This window comes from Peromyscus californicus, unplaced genomic scaffold (genome assembly GCF_007827085.1).
Source record: "Peromyscus californicus insignis strain IS unplaced genomic scaffold, ASM782708v3 Scaffold_6__1_contigs__length_162567912, whole genome shotgun sequence".
Classification (NCBI taxonomy): domain Eukaryota; kingdom Metazoa; phylum Chordata; class Mammalia; order Rodentia; family Cricetidae; genus Peromyscus; species Peromyscus californicus.
In genome coordinates, this window is record NW_026294584.1 from 54,111,851 (window position 1) to 54,117,201 (window position 5,351).

Genomic DNA, 5,351 nt, shown 5'->3' on the forward strand with positions numbered 1-5,351 from the left:
ATAGGAAGAAAGAGAAATGGATCAAGACTAGGTGATTTATGGAGGGTGAAAGGACTCAGTTGGCAGCCATGGTCTCCTGAATTTAGCTCAGGTAGTTGCAGACCTTGGAATAGACACCAGACTTGCTTCTCATTGCACATTCTGAACCCCAGGAGACAAAGCCCTGGATCTCTCCATCGCAGATGACAGGGCCACCAGAGTCACCTGGTCAGAAAGAAAAGACAGTTACCATGTAAGTATGCTGATGTCAGAGAATGGACTCCAGGATGGTTCCTCATTACCATGGGGTCGGTGTAGCAGGTACTGACACTATGAGAAGCAATACAGACTCTCTGCATATCTAATTGTAAGATTCCCATCCTTGTTCATCATTTCTCTATAACCTTCTGTATCCTTAATTGGCACATAAGGTCAGGAAAATTTAAGGTCTGGGATAATTTCTTGGACTTCTTCCCACAGACCTTCCAGAGTGGTCACAACCCATAAACCACTTTCACAGAATTTTGCTTTTATGTAGTATTTGCACACCATTTTCTGTACTTAATTTGCTCTTGATTTAACCATCGGTGTCACAGTGAGGAAACCTGTTTTCATCCATAGGCCTTTTCATCTCATGTGAAGCCTTCCAGACAGACATTCAGACTTCTCAGTCTAGGAGAACTATGCTGAAGAGGAGAGAAAGAAAGTGTAGTTTTTGAAGAAGTAGCCAAAAGAACACTTGCATCACAGGTATCCTTTCCACATTCCAGGAAGCCCAGGCAGAACAGGTTGCTGGTGACCATAGCTGGGTAGAAAATTCTGGAAGAATTAGCCGAGAGGACAGTGGCTTCCAGACAGTGAAGGCTTGATGGTATTTTCCTGTTAAGAGTGAAAATTGAAGATCCCTCAATACCTTCCTGAAAATTTCTACCTTCTTCTGCTGTGCTTTACAGCATTCCCTGTGTTCCAATTTGTCAAACATTTACAGTTTAGACTTACTTTTGTTTTTGACAATTTTCTCAGTAGTTCTAATTGGCAAGTGTTTCTTTCCATGACAGTACTGTTAGTGGTTGAGGGTCTCACATATAGGGACAGTGTTTGCTCCACTGGATGAATACTTCAGGCAACTCCAAATCTCTGAGAATCAATTCTATTTGTCACTTGACTTTCCTTTCCCTTAGTATCACTCAATGACCACCAGTTACAGAATTCTGCATCTTGCTAATAGCACATTCTTCTTGTGTTTTCCACATGGTTGGAGTCCAGAAGACTGGATTCCAATTAGTTTACTCCAAGAATGCCTAAGTTGAAATCTGTCTTCTGGGGGTTTGGTCCAGAGTGACAACTTGGACTAGTTGACCACCAATATGCCTTTCATCTCTAGTGTTTGTACATTTAGAACTTAACAGCCATTGACACTTACCCACAAGGCTCACAGTTTTTCTCCAGCCAGAAAAAAAGGTGCTGAGTTCCTGTAGATGCACAGGATCTGAATAGAGAGATAGTACACATGCAAATTTATGAGGACTGTGCACTTAAGGTAAAATTATTGTAGAAAATAGTGTATATTTGGATGAAACATAATTAGAAAGAATGTCTGAAGATTAAATACATGCCTCTAAAGCCTGGAGTCTGTTGTTCTTTCTTTGTTTTTATCTGCTATGAAGTGAGTAATGACTATCACATTGTATTGACTACATGATGCTGTCTAGGACGTCAAGACAAGCAGTGATGGGCTTATTCCAGGCCATCTCAGCCACTACAAATCTTCCTTCCTTTTAATTTACATTAATTATTTTTTCTACATGTAAGAAATTTTTGACACTGAAAGTTGTTACCAAAGAGGCATCTTCATCATTGTGATGAATCTTCCTCTGTGGTTATTAAACTTTAGCTGGAACAATTTGGGAGATTTAGAGAAGATAACAGTAGAAACCAAAGAATGTTACAAACTGATGTCAATGGACAAAGCTTTTGGGGATTCAGAAGTCCCATTGTTGATAGGAATAAGGATAGTGAAGTTTGCGTTTTTATTGTGCAGTGAACACTCTATCTGTAAATCAAATAAATGCCATTCATGCTCCATTCTCTAAAGAATATGTCTACATGGTATATGTCCTGACACTTAGTGGCTGGCTGAGTTGAAAATTTATGGAGTGATCTATCTAATGTAGAAAATTTTAAGGGAGGCTAGCACTGAGTTCATGACATAGTCATTACATCATTTTTTTTTTTTTTTTGGCCAAGTTTACAGTTGAAGTCAGTGACGTCAAGAGAGAAAATCTGAGCAATAAGTATTGAAGTTTAGCAGTTTGGTTAGAAAATTCTTTCATATTTGGGCTCAGGAAGTTTTGCTTCCTAAAAATGTTAGACTTAACACACAGAAGCCATGTGCTTCATACCTGGACAACAAGAAAGATATCTGTAGTATATCTTGGGAACTGACCATATGTCCTCCATCAAAAGTTCAAGGACACGAAGTAGTAAACTTACCTATATGTCCCTTGGGTAAAGAATACCGTTAAATGTATGACTTAGACCCAACCACCCAGGAACTTGTTTCCTTAAGTGTGCATATTTATCAAACCAGATTTATAGAGTTTGCAGAAATGATCTATTTGAGCCTAGACACAGTTGTGTTTTTTGGCAAAATTTGAAGTCATTCACTTGATGATGGTTTTGATATTTTGTCTTTTTTTTTCAGAGCTGAGGACCAAACCCAGGACCTTGCACTTGCTAGGAAAGCACTCTACCACTGAGCTAAATCCCCAACCCCTGATGATGGTTTTGAAACATGCAGAATGAAACTGATGCAATGCTGTGGAAACTTCCATCCAGATTCCAAAGGAAAGTTAGAGAGCCTAGATAAACACATAATACTTGTAGGAATTCCCTAAGAGTCTGCCTTGTCCACCTGTGATGGTAAAACTTATAACACAGAAGATATAAAACCTTGGAATTTTCAGCAACATAGAATATAGAGAGGAAATTTGAAGTCTATGAATATACCCAGACCAAGAGAGGTTCATGTAGGGTAAAGGTGGCAAAACTACAGGTCTACTTATTTATAATAAAGTACCATATGCCATGGTTACTGGACTTGATGCTGCAGGATTTAATATTTTTCATGTTAAGTGCTGGTCTACTTTGCTCTTCCTTGCTTTGTTCTAATTCCTTTTGTTTATAATACAGTTCATGTATTGGTTGTTGGAAGTGTGTAATGTGATGTTCATTTTGTAGGAACTCACAATAAAGAAGCTCCATTGAGTCTCAAACATTTTTCTTTGTTTGCAATTGAGTCAAGTGGCCCAGGTAGCCTCATGTCTGTGTTTCTGAGGCTACCCTTGAGCTGTTGATAATCTTGCCTTCATCTCACCTCCCATGTACAAAGATTACAAATGTGGGGCTTCAAAAGAAAATGTCCCCCATAGGCTCACAGAAAGTGGCACTCTTAGGAGGTATGACCTTGCTGGAGTAGGTATGGTTTTCCGGAGGGAGTATGTCACAGTGTTTTTCCTGCTGCCTGTGAGTCAAGATGTAGAACTCTCACTCCTTCTTCAGCACTATGTCTGCCTGCACATTGCCATGCTTCCCACCATGATGATAATGGAATGAATCTCTGAAACTGTAAGCCAGCCCCAATTAAATGTTTTCCTTAAAAGAGTGGCTGTGGTCATGTTGTCTCTTCACAGCAATAGATACTTTAACTAAGAAAACAGATATGTGCCATATTTTCCTCTATAGTTTTTATATTAATACTTCAGAATGATGTTGGCAAGTTTAAGATTTGGGGGATTCTTGGAGAATACATTTTGAAGTATAAGGTGGTCATGAGCTTTGGGGTGTCAGTTTTGGAAAGCTGTGGCTTGATTATGAAATACATCTCCATGGTTTTGTTTGTTGAGTTGATCCTCAGTTGCTGGTGTTACATGAGGAGGTGGGGCTGAGTTGGAGGAAGTGGCTGGCATGGCTGTGACTTTAATTGTTGAATGTAGTCCTAATATCTCCTCATTCTTTTTTTTTTTTTTCTGACTGTCATGAAGTGGTGAATTTCCTCTGCCACCAGTTCCTTCCACCAAGATTTTCCATTCAAGCTTAGGAAGACAAGTCACTTTAGACCCAATCCTCTTGAACCAGAGCCCAGGCAATTCTTTCCTCCCTGAAGTTGCACTGTCAAGAAATGCTCATACTGTTACCAAATCTGACCACCACATCATTTATAATTTCTCTGATCCACACATTAGCTGAGTGGACAACAACACTTTAAGCAACCATGACATAGCCAAAAGAGTAACCAATTATCCTCATGGTTGCAATGATAAACAGAAAGAAACAAAATAACAAACAGAAAAAATGTAAATAATGGAGGAGGCTCACTGTAGCCTAAAGGATAGTTATCTGTATACTTCTGTGGCGCCACGTGGCTAATAACTATGCTACATTTGATAACAGATGGCTTCCTAGCAGATATTTAGGATTGGGGACATCTGATGCAAGATAAGGTAAGTATGAATATAATCTTTATGTACAAGCTTTCAATCTCATGTGTGATTAAATTCTAACAAAGTACTAGGCCAATAGCTTAAGAGGAAAGAATAATTTTATTTCCTTCTAAAATCTGCATGCTTTGTAGTGGATAGTTGGGAGGAAATCTAGAAGGAAAAGGAAAAAGAGAAAATAGTACCTGCTGGTTCAGATGCCCCACAGATGGTTAAGCACAACTATACCCCTAGATCCCATGGATTCAGGCACCCTCTTATCATTTTAGAACTTTTGTCTGATCTTCTGGTTATTTTTCATTTAGTTTATTTTATCTGGAGACTTCTTCATATGTAAAATTTGTCTTTTTATCTTTTTGACACTTTCTGTTGAGCATTTCAACCATGAGAACAGTTGGTTACTATTTTCAGAAGGGAACCAAGCTTCTGCTAACTTATCAACAAGGAACTCAAGAAAGGAAGATGGATTTTAGAACTGACATTTGGTACCTCTCCTGGATACATGTTTGAGACAACAAAAATTTGTTGTCTCAACTTCTAAGTACTTAGGATAATGGGAAAAATTATTTAATGATGACTAAGCTTGTGTTTCACTCAATAGAGTATATTTACGTTAAATATGGGTTTTTGATTAGAGAAAATATTGTACATTACTTGTATATATTAAAATTATGAGAATTAGTCTATTATACTAAATGTATAATTCTTTTTTTAGTACACATGATGATATAAATTAAAAATAATTACAGAAAAGAGGTAGCGAAAGCCAGTGAGTAAGCACGTGTAGATTTAGCACTGAGATTATTTAGAGCTATTGCAAGTGTTATAGCTCTGGAGGGAAAGGTATCCTGACTTATTGGGAAGCCAAGCTAT